Genomic DNA, 21,890 nt, shown 5'->3' with positions numbered 1-21,890 from the left:
TAGTAAAAGTCAGAGACTCAAATTAAACAGTGATAAGGAAATGATGTGACCGTCCTGTCTAACAGTTTGAAGCAGTAAATGAAATGTTGCTGGAGCCTATGGAGTGATGAAGTTATGGTGGTTGCCTTTGTCTCTGCTTAGTGTAGTTTCTATGTCTTTACAACTGCAGAAAACATTTAAGACTTCTGTTAGGACTCCATGTCAAGAAATACTGTGCCAGGATTGGGCTCGACTTCAGTCTGCTCTTAAAAAACATGGTTACATGTGCAGATGCTTTATAGTGAAGTGTGTCTACATTGCAGAAGTGCGCAGGATCAATCATATGCCATGCACTTGGGTTTACAGAGGACACCATAAAGAGAATATAAAGACTGCAGTTTTACCACCAAAGGTAATGATGTTTTACAATATTTCATCATTTAGCAATTAAGCAATTAAGCATTATAGTTATTTGAATAGTTTCTGTTTAGTGCAATTAGGAGATTCAATATTCTCAATTCTTTTTTTTTTTTTTACCTGTCTTTGAGAAAACAGTAATTGGGAAACATTCAACATTTAGCACTCACCATAGTTTTCTGTTGAGGTCTGCAAATTCAAAAGTTAGCTGAAATGCTGATTGAAAACATTTATTCATTTTAAAATTGGTTTTGATATGATGTATGCCATATTATATTATTCTAAACATACTGATACAACCAGATACAAGCCATCTATTAACATGAGATTGGAATTCATTTTTGTTATGCAGTTACATAAGGTTTTCTCAATGCTTCCATTGAGCAAAAAGAAAAAGAAAAAGAAAAAAAGATTCCAACTCACACTATATTTTCTAATTTTCCTGACAGATTATTAGGAGCTTGCTAAGAGGGAAGATACATTCATCTAAGCAAGGCATCATCACTTCAAAAAATTGTCTTATAATTGGTGTATTCCATGTTAAAAGAAAAACCGTCACAAAACTGAACAAGCAGTTGAAAGAAAAACCTATTTACTGGACTAGTGACCATCATTCAGTTCAAACCACAGATGAATTTCCATGGAACACTTTTGAAGACGCCCCTGAAAAAAGTTTATGGAAACAGGTGTCAGATCTAGCTAAGATGCTAAGGAATACTTTCCCATCTGCCACACGGTTGAGAGTATTTTTTAATCAAAAGGCTTCAACCATCTGTCCCATACACCAGTCTACAAGATATTCACAACAGCACAAGGGAGCAGAAATCAAAATGAACGAGTTAGTGGAAAGTGCTATGAAAATTGCATCCAATTCCAGTAATGATGCTGTCGTCCATATGGAAAAAATACTGCAGTTTTTAAGAATGGGACTTCTCAGAAAAGAATACATTTTCCAAGCGAAAGCAAAGGACAGCACAGCTACATTAGACGATAAGTCAGATGCTAAGATGTTAGCGACAGATGGAATGCTAACAAACGCCTCAGTACAAAACAGTATCATGGCATCAGCAAATGAATCAAAACATAGAAAACAAGCTCCACTGAAAACATTTAGGCGAAGAAGAAGCAAATGGAAACCAAGTGCAACGATTGTCTTAACAGATGATGAATATAAAGCAGGTGATAAGTCACTCAGTCAAACTGTTACAAAACCACATAATGTAGAGGATAAAACAACAGAATCAAGTGTAACAGAGAGTACAGAACATCTTAAAAAGAAAACAAGTGAACCCCGAAAACATAAACCAGTAACACCAACCACCTCTAGAGGGAAAGAAAAAAAGACTGGAATGACAACAGAGTTTCCTAAAACTGAATGCACAACAGAAATCGAGTTACAAACACCAGAGGATAAAACATTGTTGGAGAGAACAGATACCACAAATACAAATAACGATAAAAAAATACAGTCAGAATATGATGATTTTAGGTCAGAAGATCTTGCAAATGAAGGAACAGTTACACCAACCACATCCATAAAATATGCAGAACATTTAATGGAGACTGAACAAGACAGAAGAATGACAACAGAGTATCTTGAAACAGAATCTACAACAGAAATCAACTCATCAACACCAGAAGTTAAATTACCTTTGGAGAAAACGTACACCACATATGAAGAAAGACAGTCAGAACCTGTTGATTTCATTTCAGACAAAATTGTCACAACACTCACAAATGAACCAGTGATGCCAACAACATCCAGAGAACATGAACATCCTAAAGTAGATACTGACCATAAAACAGGAATGACAACCGAGCAACATGAAACAGAATGTACAACAGAAATTGACTTATCAACACCAGAAGACAAAACAGCTGTGGAGAGAACAGACACCACATATGAAGAAACACATTCAGATTCTGTTGATTTTATTTCAGATAATACTGTGTCAACAGTCGCAAATGAACCAGTGACTCCAACCAAATCCAGAAATTATGCAGAAGATTTCACAGAGACCAGACCAGAGACAATAATGACAACTGAGTCTCTCGAAACAGAATGTACAACAGAAATTGAGTTACAAACACCAGAAGATAAAACACCTGTGGAGAGAACAGACACCACATATGAAAAAACACATTCAGAAACTGTTGATTTCATTTCAGAAAATATTGAGTCAAGATCAAATGAACCAGTAACTACAACAACTTCCAGAGAACATGAACACACTGAAATAGTAATTGAACACGAAACAGGAGTGACAACAGAAATCCACTTATCAACACCAGAAGACAAAACAGCTGTGGAGAGAACAGACACCACATATGAAGAAAGACAGTCAAAACTGGCTGTTTTCATTTCAGAAAATATTGAGTCAAGATCAAATGAACCAGTAACTACAACAACTTCCAGAGAACATGAACATACTGAAATAGTAATTGAACATGAAACAGTGACAACAGAAATCCACTTATCAACACCAGAAGATAAAACACCTGTGGAGAGAACAGACACCACATATGAAGAAACACATTCAGAAACTGTTGATTTCATTTCACACAATCTTGAGTCAACAGTCCCAAATGAACCAGTGACTCCAACAACTTCCACAAAATATGCAGAAGATTTTACAGTGACCAGACCAATGACAATAATGACAACTGAGTCTCTCGAAACAGAATGTACAACAGAAATCAACTTATCAACACCAGAAGACAAAACAGCTGTGGAGAGAACAGACACCACATATGAAGAAACACATTCAGAAACTGTTGATTTCATTTCAGTATATACTGAGTCAACAGTCGCAAATGAACCAGTGACTCCAACAACTTCCAGAGAACATGAACACACTGAAATAATTGACCAAGAAACAGGAGTGACAACAGAAATCCACTTATCAACACCAGAAGACAAAACAGCTGTGGAGAGAACAGACACCACATATGAAGAAACACATTCAGAAACTGTTGATTTCATTTCAGATAATACTGTGTCAACAGTCGCAAATGAACCAGTGACTCCAACAACTTCCACAAAATATGCAGAAGATTTCACAGAGACCAGACCAATGACAATAATGACAACTGAGTCTCTCGAAACAGAATGTACAACAGAAACTGAGCTACAAACACCAGAAGACAAAACAGCTGTGGAGAGAACAGACACCACATATGAAGAAACACATTCAGAAACTGTTGATTTCATTTCAGATAATACTGAGTCAACAGTCGCAAATGAACCAGTGACTCCAACAACTTCAAGAGAACATCAACATACTGAAATGGTGTTTGAACATGAAACAGGAGTGACAACAGAAATCCACTTATCAACACCAGAAGACAAAACAGCTGTGGAGAGAACAGACACCACATATGAAGAAAGACAGTCAGAAACTGTTGATTTTATTTCAGATAATACTGTGTCAACAGTCGCAAATGAACCAGTGACACCAACCAAATCCAGAAATTATGCAGAAGATTTCACAGAGACCAGACCAGAGACAATAATGACAACTGAGTCTCTCGAAACAGAATGTACAACAGAAATTGAGCTACAAACACCAGAAGACAAAACACCTGTGGAGAGAACAGACACCACATATGAAGAAACACATTCAGAAACTGTTGATTTCATTTCACACAATCTTGAGTCAACAGTGACAAATGAACCAGTGACTCCAACAACTTCCAGAGAACATGAACATACTGAAATAGTAATTGACCATGAAACAGGAGTGACAACAGAAATCCACTTATCAACACCAGAAGACAAAACACCTGTGGAGAGAACAGACACCACATATGAAGGAACACATTCAGAAACTGTTGATTTCATTTCACACAATCTTGAGTCAACAGTCCCAAATGAACCAGTGACTCCAACCACTTCCACAAAATATGCAGAAGATTTTACAGTGACCAGACCAATGACAATAATGACAAGTGAGTCTCTCGAAACAGAATGTACAACAGAAATCAACTTAACACCAGAAGACAAAACAGCTGTGGAGAGAACAGACACCACATATGAAGAAACACATTCAGAAACTGTTGATTTTATTTCAGATAATACTGTGTCAACAGTCGCAAATGAACCAGTGACTCCAACAACTTCCACAAAATATGCAGAAGATTTCGCAGAGACCAGACAAGAGACAATAATGACAACTGAGTCTCTCGAAACAGAATGTACAACAGAAATTGAGTTACAAACACCAGAAGATAAAACAGCTGTGGAGAGAACAGACACCACATATGAAAAAACACATTCAGAAACTGTTGATTTCATTTCAGTACATACTGTGTCAACAGTTGCAAATGAATCAGTGACTCCAACAACTTCAAGAGAACATGAACACACTGAAATAATTGACCAAGAAACAGGAGTGACAACAGAAATCCACTTATCAACACCAGAAGACAAAACAGCTGTGGAGAGAACAGACACCACATATGAAGAAACACACTCAGATTCTGTTGATTTTATTTTAGATAATACTGTGTCAACAGTCGCAAATGAACCAGTGACTCCAACAACTTCAAGAGAACATCAACATACTGAAATGGTGTTTGAACATGAAACAGGAGTGACAACAGAAATCCACTTATCAACACCAGAAGACAAAACACCTGTGGAGAGAACAGACACCACATATGAAGAAAGACAGTCAGAAACTGTTGATTTTATTTCAGATAATACTGTGTCAACAGTCGCAAATGAACCAATGATTCCAACAACTTCCACAAAATATGCAGAAGATTTCACAGAGACCAGACCAGAGACAATAATGACAACTGAGTCTCTCGAAACAGAATGTACAACAGAAATTGAGTTACAAACACCAGAAGATAAAACACCTGTGGAGAGAACAGACACCGCATATGAAGAAATACATTCAGAAACTGTTGATTTCATTTCACACAATATTGAGTCAACAGTCGCAAATGAACCAGTGACTACAACAACTTCCAGAGAACATGAGCACACTGAAATAGTAATTGAATATGAAACAGGAGTGACAACAGAAATCCACTTATCAACACCAGAAGACAAAACACCTGTGGAGAGAACAGACACCACATATGAAGAAACACACTCAGATTCTGTTGATTTTATTTCAGATAATACTGTGTCAACAGTCGCAAATGAACCAGTGACACCAACAACTTCCACAAAATATGCAGAAGATTTCGCAGAGACCAGACAAGAGACAATAATGACAACTGAGTCTCTCGAAACAGAATGTACAACAGAAATTGAGTTACAAACACCAGAAGATAAAACACCTGTGGAGAGAACAGACACCACATATGAAGAAACACATTCAGAAACTGTTGATTTTATTTCAGATAATACTGTGTCAACAGTTGCAAATGAACCAGTGACACCAACCAAATCCAGAAATTATGCAGAAGATTTCACAGAGACCAGACCAGAGACAATAATGACAACTGAGTCTCTCGAAACAGAATGTACAACAGAAATTGAGCTACAAACACCAGAAGACAAAACACCTGTGGAGAGAACAGACACCACATATGAAGAAACACATTCAGACACTGTTGATTTCATTTCACACAATCTTGAGTCAACAGTGACAAATGAACCAGTGACTACAACAACTTCCAGAGAACATGAACATACTGAAATAGTAATTGACCATGAAACAGGAGTGACAACAGAAATCCACTTATCAACACCAGAAGACAAAACACCTGTGGAGAGAACAGACACCACATATGAAGGAACACATTCAGAAACTGTTGATTTCATTTCACACAATCTTGAGTCAACAGTCCCAAATGAACCAGTGACTCCAACCACTTCCACAAAATATGCAGAAGATTTTACAGTGACCAGACCAATGACAATAATGACAAGTGAGTCTCTCGAAACAGAATGTACAACAGAAATCAACTTAACACCAGAAGACAAAACAGCTGTGGAGAGAACAGACACCACATATGAAGAAACACATTCAGATTCTGTTGATTTTATTTCAGATAATACTGTGTCAACAGTCGCAAATGAACCAGTGACACCAACAACTTCCACAAAATATGCAGAAGATTTCGCAGAGACCAGACAAGAGACAATAATGACAACTGAGTCTCTCGAAACAGAATGTACAACAGAAATTGAGTTACAAACACCAGAAGATAAAACAGCTGTGGAGAGAACAGACACCACATATGAAGAAACACATTCAGAAACTGTTGATTTCATTTCAGTACATACTGTGTCAACAGTTGCAAATGAACCAGTGACTCCAACAACTTCCAGAGAACATGAACACACTGAAATAATTGACCAAGAAACAGGAGTGACAACAGAAATCCACTTATCAACACCAGAAGACAAAACAGCTGTGGAGAGAACAGACACCACATATGAAGAAACACACTCAGATTCTGTTGATTTTATTTCAGATAATACTGTGTCAACAGTCGCAAATGAACCAGTGACACCAACAACTTCAAGAGAACATCAACATACTGAAATGGTGTTTGAACATGAAACAGGAGTGACAACAGAAATCCACTTATCAACACCAGAAGACAAAACACCTGTGGAGAGAACAGACACCACATATGAAGAAAGACAGTCAGAAACTGTTGATTTTATTTCAGATAATACTGTGTCAACAGTCGCAAATGAACCAGTGACACCAACCAAATCCAGAAATTATGCAGAAGATTTCACAGAGACCAGACCAGAGACAATAATGACAACTGAGTCTCTCGAAACAGAATGTACAACAGAAATTGAGCTACAAACACCAGAAGACAAAACACCTGTGGAGAGAACAGACACCACATATGAAGAAACACATTCAGAAACTGTTGATTTCATTTCACACAATCTTGAGTCAACAGTGACAAATGAACCAGTGACTCCAACAACTTCCAGAGAACATGAACATACTGAAATAGTAATTGACCATGAAACAGGAGTGACAACAGAAATCCACTTATCAACACCAGAAGACAAAACACCTGTGGAGAGAACAGACACCACATATGAAGGAACACACTCAGATTCTGTTGATTTTATTTCAGATAATACTGTGTCAACAGTCGCAAATGAACCAGTGACACCAACAACTTCAAGAGAACATCAACATACTGAAATGGTGTTTGAACATGAAACAGGAGTGACAACAGAAATCCACTTATCAACACCAGAAGACAAAACACCTGTGGAGAGAACAGACACCACATATGAAGAAAGACAGTCAGAAACTGTTGATTTTATTTCAGATAATACTGTGTCAACAGTCGCAAATGAACCAGTGACACCAACCAAATCCAGAAATTATGCAGAAGATTTCACAGAGACCAGACCAGAGACAATAATGACAACTGAGTCTCTCGAAACAGAATGTACAACAGAAATTGAGCTACAAACACCAGAAGACAAAACACCTGTGGAGAGAACAGACACCACATATGAAGAAACACATTCAGAAACTGTTGATTTCATTTCACACAATCTTGAGTCAACAGTGACAAATGAACCAGTGACTCCAACAACTTCCAGAGAACATGAACATACTGAAATAGTAATTGACCATGAAACAGGAGTGACAACAGAAATCCACTTATCAACACCAGAAGACAAAACACCTGTGGAGAGAACAGACACCACATATGAAGGAACACACTCAGATTCTGTTGATTTTATTTCAGATAATACTGTGTCAACAGTCGCAAATGAACCAGTGACACCAACAACTTCAAGAGAACATCAACATACTGAAATGGTGTTTGAACATGAAACAGGAGTGACAACAGAAATCCACTTATCAACACCAGAAGACAAAACACCTGTGGAGAGAACAGACACCACATATGAAGAAAGACAGTCAGAAACTGTTGATTTTATTTCAGATAATACTGTGTCAACAGTCGCAAATGAACCAGTGACACCAACCAAATCCAGAAATTATGCAGAAGATTTCACAGAGACCAGACAAGAGACAATAATGACAACTGAGTCTCTCGAAACAGAATGTACAACAGAAATTGAGTTACAAACACCAGAAGATAAAACACCTGTGGAGAGAACAGACACCACATATGAAAAAACACATTCAGAAACTGTTGATTTCATTTCAGTATATACTGTGTCAACAGTTGCAAATGAACCAGTGACTCCAACAACTTCAAGAGAACATGAACACACTGAAATAATTGACCAAGAAACAGGAGTGACAACAGAAATCCACTTATCAACACCAGAAGACAAAACACCTGTGGAGAGAACAGACACCACATATGAAGGAACACATTCAGAAACTGTTGATTTCATTTCACACAATCTTGAGTCAACAGTCCCAAATGAACCAGTGACTCCAACCACTTCCACAAAATATGCAGAAGATTTTACAGTGACCAGACCAATGACAATAATGACAAGTGAGTCTCTCGAAACAGAATGTACAACAGAAATCAACTTAACACCAGAAGACAAAACAGCTGTGGAGAGAACAGACACCACATATGAAGAAACACATTCAGATTCTGTTGATTTTATTTCAGATAATACTGTGTCAACAGTCGCAAATGAACCAGTGACACCAACAACTTCCACAAAATATGCAGAAGATTTCGCAGAGACCAGACAAGAGACAATAATGACAACTGAGTCTCTCGAAACAGAATGTACAACAGAAATTGAGTTACAAACACCAGAAGATAAAACAGCTGTGGAGAGAACAGACACCACATATGAAGAAACACATTCAGAAACTGTTGATTTCATTTCAGTACATACTGTGTCAACAGTTGCAAATGAACCAGTGACTCCAACAACTTCCAGAGAACATGAACACACTGAAATAATTGACCAAGAAACAGGAGTGACAACAGAAATCCACTTATCAACACCAGAAGACAAAACAGCTGTGGAGAGAACAGACACCACATATGAAGAAACACACTCAGATTCTGTTGATTTTATTTCAGATAATACTGTGTCAACAGTCGCAAATGAACCAGTGACACCAACAACTTCAAGAGAACATCAACATACTGAAATGGTGTTTGAACATGAAACAGGAGTGACAACAGAAATCCACTTATCAACACCAGAAGACAAAACACCTGTGGAGAGAACAGACACCACATATGAAGAAAGACAGTCAGAAACTGTTGATTTTATTTCAGATAATACTGTGTCAACAGTCGCAAATGAACCAGTGACACCAACCAAATCCAGAAATTATGCAGAAGATTTCACAGAGACCAGACCAGAGACAATAATGACAACTGAGTCTCTCGAAACAGAATGTACAACAGAAATTGAGCTACAAACACCAGAAGACAAAACACCTGTGGAGAGAACAGACACCACATATGAAGAAACACATTCAGAAACTGTTGATTTCATTTCACACAATCTTGAGTCAACAGTGACAAATGAACCAGTGACTCCAACAACTTCCAGAGAACATGAACATACTGAAATAGTAATTGACCATGAAACAGGAGTGACAACAGAAATCCACTTATCAACACCAGAAGACAAAACACCTGTGGAGAGAACAGACACCACATATGAAGGAACACACTCAGATTCTGTTGATTTTATTTCAGATAATACTGTGTCAACAGTCGCAAATGAACCAGTGACACCAACAACTTCAAGAGAACATCAACATACTGAAATGGTGTTTGAACATGAAACAGGAGTGACAACAGAAATCCACTTATCAACACCAGAAGACAAAACACCTGTGGAGAGAACAGACACCACATATGAAGAAAGACAGTCAGAAACTGTTGATTTTATTTCAGATAATACTGTGTCAACAGTCGCAAATGAACCAGTGACACCAACCAAATCCAGAAATTATGCAGAAGATTTCACAGAGACCAGACCAGAGACAATAATGACAACTGAGTCTCTCGAAACAGAATGTACAACAGAAATTGAGCTACAAACACCAGAAGACAAAACACCTGTGGAGAGAACAGACACCACATATGAAGAAACACATTCAGAAACTGTTGATTTCATTTCACACAATCTTGAGTCAACAGTGACAAATGAACCAGTGACTCCAACAACTTCCAGAGAACATGAACATACTGAAATAGTAATTGACCATGAAACAGGAGTGACAACAGAAATCCACTTATCAACACCAGAAGACAAAACACCTGTGGAGAGAACAGACACCACATATGAAGGAACACACTCAGATTCTGTTGATTTTATTTCAGATAATACTGTGTCAACAGTCGCAAATGAACCAGTGACACCAACCAAATCCAGAAATTATGCAGAAGATTTCACAGAGACCAGACCAGAGACAATAATGACAACTGAGTCTCTCGAAACAGAATGTACAACAGAAATTGAGCTACAAACACCAGAAGACAAAACACCTGTGGAGAGAACAGACACCACATATGAAGAAACACATTCAGAAACTGTTGATTTCATTTCACACAATCTTGAGTCAACAGTGACAAATGAACCAGTGACTCCAACAACTTCCAGAGAACATGAACATACTGAAATAGTAATTGACCATGAAACAGGAGTGACAACAGAAATCCACTTATCAACACCAGAAGACAAAACACCTGTGGAGAGAACAGACACCACATATGAAGGAACACACTCAGATTCTGTTGATTTTATTTCAGATAATACTGTGTCAACAGTCGCAAATGAACCAGTGACACCAACCAAATCCAGAAATTATGCAGAAGATTTCACAGAGACCAGACAAGAGACAATAATGACAACTGAGTCTCTCGAAACAGAATGTACAACAGAAATTGAGTTACAAACACCAGAAGATAAAACAGCTGTGGAGAGAACAGACACCACATATGAAAAAACACATTCAGAAACTGTTGATTTCATTTCAGTATATACTGTGTCAACAGTTGCAAATGAACCAGTGACTCCAACAACTTCAAGAGAACATGAACACACTGAAATAATTGACCAAGAAACAGGAGTGACAACAGAAATCCACTTATCAACACCAGAAGACAAAACACCTGTGGAGAGAACAGACACCACATATGAAGGAACACATTCAGAAACTGTTGATTTCATTTCACACAATCTTGAGTCAACAGTCCCAAATGAACCAGTGACTCCAACCACTTCCACAAAATATGCAGAAGATTTTACAGTGACCAGACCAATGACAATAATGACAACTGAGTCTCTCGAAACAGAATGTACAACAGAAATCAACTTATCAACACCAGAAGACAAAACAGCTGTGGAGAGAACAGACACCACATATGAAGAAAGACAGTCAGAAACTGTTGATTTTATTTCAGATAATACTGTGTCAACAGTCGCAAATGAACCAGTGACTCCAACAACTTCCACAAAATATGCAGAAGATTTCGCAGAGACCAGACAAGAGACAATAATGACAACTGAGTCTCTCGAAACAGAATGTACAACAGAAATTGAGTTACAAACACCAGAAGATAAAACAGCTGTGGAGAGAACAGACACCACATATGAAGGAACACATTCAGAAACTGTTGATTTCATTTCAGTTCATACTGTGTCAACAGTTGCAAATGAACCAGTGACTCCAACAACTTCCAGAGAACATGAACACACTGAAATAATTGACCATGAAACAGGAGTGACAACAGAAATCCACTTATCAACACCAGAAGACAAAACAGCTGTGGAGAGAACAGACACTACATATGAAGAAACACATTCAGAAACTGTTGATTTCATTTCAGTACATACTGTGTCAACAGTTGCAAATGAACCAGTGACTCCAACAACTTCCAGAGAACATGAACACACTGAAATAATTGACCATGAAACAGGAGTGACAACAGAAATCCACTTATCAACACCAGAAGACAAAACATCTGTGGAGAGAACAGACACCACATATGAAGAAACACATTCAGATTCTGTTGATTTTATTTCAGATAATACTGTGTCAACAGTCGCAAATGAACCAGTGACACCAACAACTTCCACAAAATATGCAGAAGATTTCGCAGAGACCAGACAAGAGACAATAATGACAACTGAGTCTCTCGAAACAGAATGTACAACAGAAATTGAGTTACAAACACCAGAAGATAAAACACCTGTGGAGAGAACAGACACCACATATGAAAAAACACATTCAGAATCTGTTGATTTCATTTCAGTATATACTGTGTCAACAGTTGCAAATGAACCAGTGACTCCAACAACTTCAAGAGAACATGAACACACTGAAATAATTGACCAAGAAACAGGAGTGACAACAGAAATCCACTTATCAACACCAGAAGACAAAACACCTGTGGAGAGAACAGACACTACATATAAAGAAAGACAGTCAGAAACTGTTGATTTTATTTCAGATAATACTGTGTCAACAGTCGCAAATGAACCAGTGACTCCAACAACTTCAAGAGAACATCAACATACTGAAATGGTGTTTGAACATGAAACAGGAGTGACAACAGAAATCCACTTATCAACACCAGAAGACAAAACACCTGTGGAGAGAACAGACACCACATATGAAGAAAGACAGTCAGAAACTGTTGATTTTATTTCAGATAATACTGTGTCAACAGTCGCAAATGAACCAATGATTCCAACAACTTCCACAAAATATGCAGAAGATTTCACAGAGACCAGACCAGAGACAATAATGACAACTGAGTCTCTCGAAACAGAATGTACAACAGAAACTGAGTTACAAACACCAGAAGACAAAACAGCTGTGGAGAGAACAGACACCACATATGAAGAAACACATTCAGAAACTGTTGATTTTATGTCAGATAATACTGAGTCAACAGTGACAAATGAACCAGTGACTCCAACAACTTCCAGAGAACATGAACATACTGAAATAGTAATTGACCAAGAAACAGGAGTGACAACAGAAATCCACTTATCAACACCAGAAGACAAAACAGCTGTGGAGAGAACAGACACCACATATGAAGGAACACACTCAGAAACTGTTGATTTCATTTCACACAATCTTGAGTCAACAGTCCCAAATGAACCAGTGACTCCAACCACTTCCACAAAATATGCAGAAGATTTCACAGAGACCAGACCAATGACAATAATGACAACTGAGTCTCTCGAAACAGAATGTACAACAGAAATTGAGCTACAAACACCAGAAGATAAAACACCTGTGGAGAGAACAGACACCACATATGAAGGAACACATTCAGAAACTGTTGATTTCATTTCACACAATCTTGAGTCAACAGTGACAAATGAACCAGTGACTCCAACAACTTCCAGAGAACATGAACATACTGAAATAGTAATTGACCATGAAACAGGAGTGACAACAGAAATCCACTTATCAACACCAGAAGACAAAACACCTGTGGAGAGAACAGACACCACATATGAAGAAACACATTCAGAAACTGTTGATTTCATTTCACACAATCTTGAGTCAACAGTCCCAAATGAACCAGTGACTCCAACCACTTCCACAAAATATGCGGAAGATTTTACAGTGACCAGACCAATGACAATAATGACAACTGAGTCTCTCGAAACAGAATGTACAACAGAAATTGAGTTACAAACACCAGAAGACAAAACAGCTGTGGAGAGAACAGACACCACATATGAAGAAACACATTCAGAAACTGTTGATTTTATTTCAGATAATACTGTGTCAACAGTTGCAAATGAACCAGTGACTCCAACAACTTCCAGAGAACATGAACACACTGAAATAATTGACCAAGAAACAGGAGTGACAACAGAAATCCACTTATCAACACCAGAAGACAAAACAGCTGTGGAGAGAACAGACACTACATATAAAGAAAGACAGTCAGAAACTGTTGATTTTATTTCAGATAATACTGTGTCAACAGTCGCAAATGAACCAGTGACTCCAACAACTTCAAGAGAACATCAACATACTGAAATGGTGTTTGAACATGAAACAGGAGTGACAACAGAAATCCACTTATCAACACCAGAAGACAAAACACCTGTGGAGAGAACAGACACCACATATGAAGGAACACATTCAGAAACTGTTGATTTCATTTCACACAATCTTGAGTCAACAGTCCCAAATGAACCACTGACTCCAACCACTTCCACAAAATATGCAGAAGATTTTACAGTGACCAGACCAATGACAATAATGACAACTGAGTCTCTCGAAACAGAATGTACAACAGAAATCAACTTATCAACACCAGAAGACAAAACAGCTGTGGAGAGAACAGACACCACATATGAAGAAACACACTCAGATTCTGTTGATTTTATTTCAGATAATACTGTGTCAACAGTCGCAAATGAACCAGTGACTCCAACAACTTCCACAAAATATGCAGAAGATTTCGCAGAGACCAGACCAATGACAATAATGACAACTGAGTCTCTCGAAACAGAATGTACAACAGAAATTGAGTTACAAACACCAGAAGATAAAACAGCTGTGGAGAGAACAGACACCACATATGAAGAAACACATTCAGAACCTGTTGATTTCATTTCAGTACATACTGTGTCAACAGTTGCAAATGAACCAGTGACTCCAACAACTTCCAGAGAACATGAACACACTGAAATAATTGACCAAGAAACAGGAGTGACAACAGAAATCCACTTATCAACACCAGAAGACAAAACACCTGTGGAGAGAACAGACACCACATATGAAGAAACACATTCAGAAACTGTTGATTTCATTTCACACAATATTGAGTCAACAGTCGCAAATGAACCAGTGACTACAACAACTTCCAGAGAACATGAACACACTGAAATAGTAATTGAATATGAAACAGGAGTGACAACAGAAATCCACTTATCAACACCAGAAGACAAAACACCTGTGGAGAGAACAGACACCACATATGAAGAAACACATTCAGAAACTGTTGATTTTATTTCAGATAATACTGTGTCAACAGTAAAAAGTGAACCAGTGACATCAACAACTTCCAGAGAACATGAACATACTGAAATAGTAATTGACCATGAAACAGGAATGAGAACAGAAATCCACTTATCAACACCAGAAGACAAAACACCTGTGGAGAGAACAGACACCACATATGAAGAAACACACTCAGATTCTGTTGATTTTATTTCAGATAATACTGAGTCAACAGTCGCAAATGAACCAGTGACACCAACAACTTCCACAAAATATGCAGAAGATTTTACAGTGACCAGACCAATGACAATAATGACAACTGAGTCTCTCGAAACAGAATGTACAACAGAAATTGAGCTACAAACACCAGAAGATAAAACACCTGTGGAGAGAACAGACACCACATATGAAGAAACACATTCAGACACTGTTGATTTCATTTCAGTACATGTGTCAACAGTTGCAAATGAACCAGTGACTCCAACAACTTCAAGAGAACATGAACACACTGAAATAATTGACCAAGAAACAGGAGTGACAACAGAAATCCACTTATCAACACCAGAAGACAAAACACCTGTGGAGAGAACAGACACTACATATAAAGAAAGACAGTCAGAAACTGTTGATTTTATTTCAGATAATACTGTGTCAACAGTCGCAAATGAACCAGTGACTCCAACAACTTCAAGAGAACATCAACATACTGAAATGGTGTTTGAACATGAAACAGGAGTGACAACAGAAATCCACTTATCAACACCAGAAGACAAAACACCTGTGGAGAGAACAGACACCACATATGAAGAAACACATTCAGAAACTGTTGATTTTATGTCAGATAATACTGAGTCAACAGTGACAAATGAACCAGTGACTCCAACAACTTCCAGAGAACATGAACATACTGAAATAGTAATTGACCAAGAAACAGGAGTGACAACAGAAATCCACTTATCAACACCAGAAGACAAAACAGCTGTGGAGAGAACAGACACCACATATGAAGGAACACACTCAGAAACTGTTGATTTCATTTCACACAATCTTGAGTCAACAGTCCCAAATGAACCAGTGACTCCAACCACTTCCACAAAATATGCAGAAGATTTTACAGTGACCAGACCAATGACAATAATGACAACTGAGTCTCTCGAAACAGAATGTACAACAGAAATTGAGTTACAAACACCAGAAGATAAAACACCTGTGGAGAGAACAGACACCACATATGAAGAAACACATTCAGAAACTGTTGATTTTATTTCAGATAATACTGTGTCAACAGTTGCAAATGAACCAGTGACTCCAACAACTTCCAGAGAACATGAACACACTGAAATAATTGACCAAGAAACAGGAGTGACAACAGAAATCCACTTATCAACACCAGAAGACAAAACAGCTGTGGAGAGAACAGACACTACATATAAAGAAAGACAGTCAGAAACTGTTGATTTTATTTCAGATAATACTGTGTCAACAGTCGCAAATGAACCAGTGACTCCAACAACTTCAAGAGAACATGAACATACTGAAATGGTGTTTGAACATGAAACAGGAGTGACAACAGAAATCCACTTATCAACACCAGAAGACAAAACACCTGTGGAGAGAACAGACACCACATATGAAGGAACACATTCAGAAACTGTTGATTTCATTTCACACAATCTTGAGTCAACAGTCCCAAATGAACCAGTGACTCCAACCACTTCCACAAAATATGCAGAAGATTTTACAGTGACCAGACCAATGACAATAATGACAACTGAGTCTCTCGAAACAGAATGTACAACAGAAATCAACTTATCAACACCAGAAGACAAAACAGCTGTGGAGAGAACAGACACCACATATGAAGAAACACACTCAGATTCTGTTGATTTTATTTCAGATAATACTGTGTCAACAGTCGCAAATGAACCAGTGACTCCAACAACTTCCACAAAATATGCAGAAGATTTTACAGTGACCAGACCAATGACAATAATGACAACTGAGTCTCTCGAAACAGAATGTACAACAGAAACTGAGTTACAAACACCAGAAGATAAAACACCTGTGGAGAGAACAGACACCACATATGAAGAAACACATTCAGAAACTGTTGATTTTATTTCAGATAATACTGTGTCAACAGTTGCAAATGAACCAGTGACTCCAACAACTTCCAGAGAACATGAACACACTGAAATAATTGACCAAGAAACAGGAGTGACAACAGAAATCCACTTATCAACACCAGAAGACAAAACAGCTGTGGAGAGAACAGACACTACATATAAAGAAAGACAGTCAGAAACTGTTGATTTTATTTCAGATAATACTGTGTCAACAGTCGCAAATGAACCAGTGACTCCAACAACTTCAAGAGAACATGAACATACTGAAATGGTGTTTGAACATGAAACAGGAGTGACAACAGAAATCCACTTATCAACACCAGAAGACAAAACACCTGTGGAGAGAACAGACACCACATATGAAGGAACACATTCAGAAACTGTTGATTTCATTTCACACAATCTTGAGTCAACAGTCCCAAATGAACCAGTGACTCCAACCACTTCCACAAAATATGCAGAAGATTTTACAGTGACCAGACCAATGACAATAATGACAACTGAGTCTCTCGAAACAGAATGTACAACAGAAATCAACTTATCAACACCAGAAGACAAAACAGCTGTGGAGAGAACAGACACCACATATGAAGAAACACACTCAGATTCTGTTGATTTTATTTCAGATAATACTGTGTCAACAGTCGCAAATGAACCAGTGACTCCAACAACTTCCACAAAATATGCAGAAGATTTTACAGTGACCAGACCAATGACAATAATGACAACTGAGTCTCTCGAAACAGAATGTACAACAGAAACTGAGCTACAAACACCAGAAGACAAAACAGCTGTGGAGAGAACAGACACCACATATGAAGAAACACATTCAGAAACGATTGATTTTATTTCAGATAATACTGAGTCAACAGTCACAAATGAACCAGTGACTCCAACAACTTCAAGAGAACATGAACATACTGAAATGATGTTTGAACATGAAACAGGAGTGACAACAGAAATCCACTTATCAACACCAGAAGACAAAACAGCTGTGGAGAGAACAGACACCACATATGAAGAAACACATTCAGAAACTGTTGATTTTATTTCAGAAAATATTGAGTCAAGAACAAATGAACCATTGACATCAACATCTTCCAGAGAACATGAACAAACTGTCATAGTGACTGAACATGAAATTACATTAGAGCTTCCTGATGCAGGATGTATGACAGACTCAGAGAGCTCAATAGAAAAACCTGAAGAAATTCCAGAGAAGCCATCAATGGAAAAGACACCAACAATGGCAGTGCCAGAAGAGGAAATTCAATCATCACCAAGAAAAGAAACTGAAGAGACACAGCAAACTGATGAAGATGGTTGCTTTGGACTAATTCATCGCACCAACTCTGGGATGAAAAGATGTCAGGAGAAGTTGATAATGATTGATGATTTAAGTTCAAAAATTATTGCAGCTGATGGTACAAATGAATTAGTTACACCAACCACATTTACAAAATATGCAGAAGATTTAATGGAGACTGAACAGGACAAAATAATGACAACTGAGTCTCTCGAAACAGAATGTACAACAGAAATTGAGTTACAAACACCAGAAGATAAAACACCTGTGGAGAGAACAGACACCACATATGAAGAAAAACAGTCAAAATATGATGATTTAAGATCAGATCTTGCAAAAAATGAACCAGTTACACCAACCCCTTCCAGAAAAAATGAACATGTGACTGAACACGAGGTAGAAATGACAACAGAACGTCCTGAAACAGAATGTACAACAGAAATAGAGATACTGATACAAGAAGATAAAACATCAATAGAGAGACCAACCACATATAAAGAAACAGATGAAGATGGTTGCTTTGGACTAATTCACCGCACCAGTTCTGGGTTGAAAAGATGTCAGGAGAAGTTGATAATGATTGATGATTTAAGTTCAAAAATTATTGCAGCTGATGGTACAAATGAATTAGTTACACCAACCACATTTACAAAATATGCAGAAGATTTAATGGAGACTGAACAGGACAAAATAATGACAACAGAGGCTCTTGAAACAGAATGTACCACAGAAATCGAATTATTAAAATCAGAAGGAAAAACAGCTGTGGAGACAACAGACACCACATATGAAGAAAGACAATCAGAACCTGATTATTTCATTTCAGAAAGAACTGAGACAAAAGGTTCAAATGAACCAGTGACACCAGCTACTTCCACAAAATATGCAGAAGATTTCACAGAGACCAGACCAAAGACAACAATGACAACTGAGTCTCTCGAAACAGAATGTACAACAGAAATTGAGTTACAAACACCAGAAGATAAAACACCTGTGGAGAGAACAGACACCACATATGAAGAAAAACAGTCAAAATATGATGATTTAAGATCAGATCTTGCAAAAAATGAACCAGTTACACCAACCCCTTCCAGAAAAAATGAACATGTGACTGAACACGAGGTAGAAATGACAACAGAACGTCCTGAAACAGAATGTACAACAGAAATAGAGATACTGATACAAGAAGATAAAACATCAATAGAGAGACCAACCACATATAAAGAAACAGATGAAGATGGTTGCTTTGGACTAATTCACCGCACCAGTTCTGGGTTGAAAAGATGCCAGGAGAAGATGATAAAAAAGATGTTTTATAATACAACACCAAGACCACAAGAGCCTTCAACTGTGAAATATAAACAAGAGCCTTCAACAGAGCTAACTTTCATGTCGCAGAATGCACTACAACCATCACCCCTGAGAAAATACCAGAGTTCAAAACAAGTTACCCAAAGTAATATGGATAAAGTTAATCAAATTGAAGCTGAAAATGATCACTTCTACTACTTCAACGGCAAGTTAAAAAGAGTTGGAAATCATGCTTTGAGGCTTGAGAACGAAAACAACACACTTACAATACCCTAGGAAAATCATAGAGTTGCCTATCGTGGGTGTCACATCATATTAAACATAATCTTATTATTAAAACATAATTCTAAAGTATGGAAGGTATGTTTCCTATAATTTAAGTCAACATAAATTAATTTGTTGTTATGCTGTAAATGTCAATACAAACAGCATAGTTTCTTTTTTTTGTCAGATCAAAATGACACACAGACAGACAGATAGATAGATAGATAGATAGATTTAAAGCATCGCATGCATCAGGGGAGTGTTTCTGCTGTACTGCTCTGTCGCTGGTTGGCTAACACACAGATGTTGAATGTTGGACTGTCCGTGTTTGTTACTCTTGGAAGAGGAACGCATGACTGACTGTTTCCAGTTAAGACAATAAATACATTATAAAACCCGCTTTGTGCGTGTTGAGGAGAAGATGATGGTTTTCAAAGCATCTCAGTGACGCAATGAAGGGAGAAGAAGTTCAAAATCGCGTCGGAGAAACTTTGAGGGAATAACGAGCCACCGAATCAGATCACAGTAAGTGCGCGCCGTGCTTTGTTATTTCTATACAATATCTCTCTTTAAACAGTGGATTTAAACATTTCCCATTACTTTTATGATCTGGTGGAAGGAAATGTGTCGCTTTATTAGGCTAGTGTACTTCATAACATTATCTCGAGTCGCCTGTTTAGATGTGAAGATGAAATCGATTTTTTAAAACATTTAAAAGCATATCCACCTTTCTAATGCAAAATTAAATTAACCGATTTACATTTAATTGTCTTTTTAATTAGCAAATGTAAATATCTACAAGCTATATCCCTCGTCCTGTATTTTATGATAGGCTTTAAAGATTAGGCTAACCTATAATTTGATATTTATTTGCTTGTTTATTTAGCAAGAAACTGACCCAAAGAAATACGCATACAATTTTTTTTTCCTGTAATGTAAATATATTTTACTGTTTACCTTACCAACAGTATCATTTTAAGAGACAGTGAGGCTATATTAATGCGGTTAGAGAACGATGGTGCAAGTTGCCACAAGGCGACGTTGTCTCAAGGGCTGCATCTCAGTAAATATAAAGTTTATAAAGTCATTCATTCATTTCAAATAGGCCTACACAAATATGCGTTTCTCTATTTTTCACTTAAATAAATAAATAAAAGTACTGCCATCTAAACTACAATTTCCCTTTCATCATATTTTAATAGCGCTTGGGTATTTTGGGTAAACTACTGTGGATGTAGATTCTACCCAACTGTGTTCTCAGTCAGGACAAGGATATTTTTTCATAAATGGCAGGTTGGGGCAAGTTGTCACATATGTTTGGAATGTTTTAAAGCCTGTAACATGTGTATTAATACAGACATTTAGGACTACTTAAAACTAACCTGCAAAAAATTTACTGGAGTAAAAAGTGAGACAACTAGCTCCAGTCTCCCTTAATATTATGATTATTAATGTTAAGTATTCAAATCATATAAACAGAGCCATGTTTCTTCATTTGTCAGCATATTGCAAGATTGTAAGGCGAAGACTGATTGAATACAATCCATTATGGAGAAAGCATTACAATTACCTGGACTGTGAAGATGACAAAGGATC

The sequence above is a fragment of the Rutilus rutilus genome (assembly GCF_951802725.1).
Source record: "Rutilus rutilus genome assembly, chromosome: 18".
Lineage (NCBI taxonomy): Eukaryota > Metazoa > Chordata > Actinopteri > Cypriniformes > Leuciscidae > Rutilus > Rutilus rutilus.
Note: the sequence above shows the minus strand (reverse complement) of the source record.